Source organism: Myotis davidii, unplaced genomic scaffold (assembly GCF_000327345.1).
Source record: "Myotis davidii unplaced genomic scaffold, ASM32734v1 scaffold243, whole genome shotgun sequence".
In the NCBI taxonomy this organism is placed as follows: domain Eukaryota; kingdom Metazoa; phylum Chordata; class Mammalia; order Chiroptera; family Vespertilionidae; genus Myotis; species Myotis davidii.
In genome coordinates, this window is record NW_006295183.1 from 1288629 (window position 1) to 1289951 (window position 1323).

Here is a 1323-nt window from a genome sequence, read left to right on the forward strand (position 1 = left end):
GGGGGCTCAGATCCAGATGGGAAAACAAAGTGCAAGGAAGGAATGATTCCAGTTCTGAGAAGGAAAGGGGCTCTTGGGTGCAGTCATTTATTGAACAGCTGCTCTGGGCTCTGGGGACACACTGTGAACACTCAAAAGGAGAAAACAGATAACTAACCATTAAATACGCTGTACTTCAGATGGAGGTACCTGCTACACAGAACAATAACTGGAAGGAAGTGGGTGGGGCATTGTGGTGGAGTAGGGAGAGGAGATTTACTGTTTTATAGAGTGTGCTTTAGGGAGGCTTTTCTAATAACATATTTGTGCCAAAATATGAGGTAAGGGAGAGAGTGACCACTGCAGTTATATGGGGGAAAGACATTCCTGACAGGAGACATGTTCCGTTTGAGATGCCTATTATACATTCCAGGAAAAACATATGGAATTGAGAACTGGCAACACTGGCCTGAGGTTTATGGAAGAAGTCTGGGCTGATGATCCTAAAATTATGAGAATGGATGAGATTCCCTAGGGAGTGAGCACAAATGGAGGAGAGAAGTTTCCATATCAGTTTCCAAGTGCACTACTGTGTTAAGAGGTCAGGAAGATAGCAAGGAAGGAAGATCAAGAACAAACAGCCAGAAAATAAATAAATAAGTAAATAAAATAAAGAACAAACAGCCAGTGAGGTAGGAGATTTGGGGAGCCAAGTGGAGAACGTGTGGCCAGAATGAAGTGATTAACTGTGTCAAGTGCTGCTGATCAATATGAAGATTATTGATGACCTTGGTCAGATCAGTTTCAATAGAGATTGGGGGGAAAGCCTAATTGGAGTGAAATTTAAGAGAGAACAGGAGCCCTGGCTGGTGTGGCTCAGTGGCTGACTGTCATCCTATGCTCCAAAAGATTAGATTCCTGGCAGGTAAGGGCACATGCCCTGGTTTCAGTCTGGATCCCCATTGGGGGGCAGGCAAGAGGCAGCCGATCGATGTTTCTCTCTCATCCATATTTCTCTCTCCCTCTCCCTTCCTCTCTCTAAAATCAACAAAAACATATTTGAGAGAGAGAGAACAGGAAAGAAAGAAATGTGCTGCAGTGAGGAACAGCTGGAGGGAGTGTGTGGGTTTTTTGTTTTGTTTTGTGAATCCTCACCCAAGGATATTTTTTCCGTTGATTTTTAGAGAGAGAAAGGAAGGGAGAGGGAGAGACAGAAAGAGAGAAACCTCGATGTGAGAGAGACACATCAATTGGTTACCTCCTGCACACGACCTGACCGGGGCTGGGGATCCAGCCTGCAACCAAGGTACGTGCCCCTGACGGGAACTGAACCCAGGACCCTTC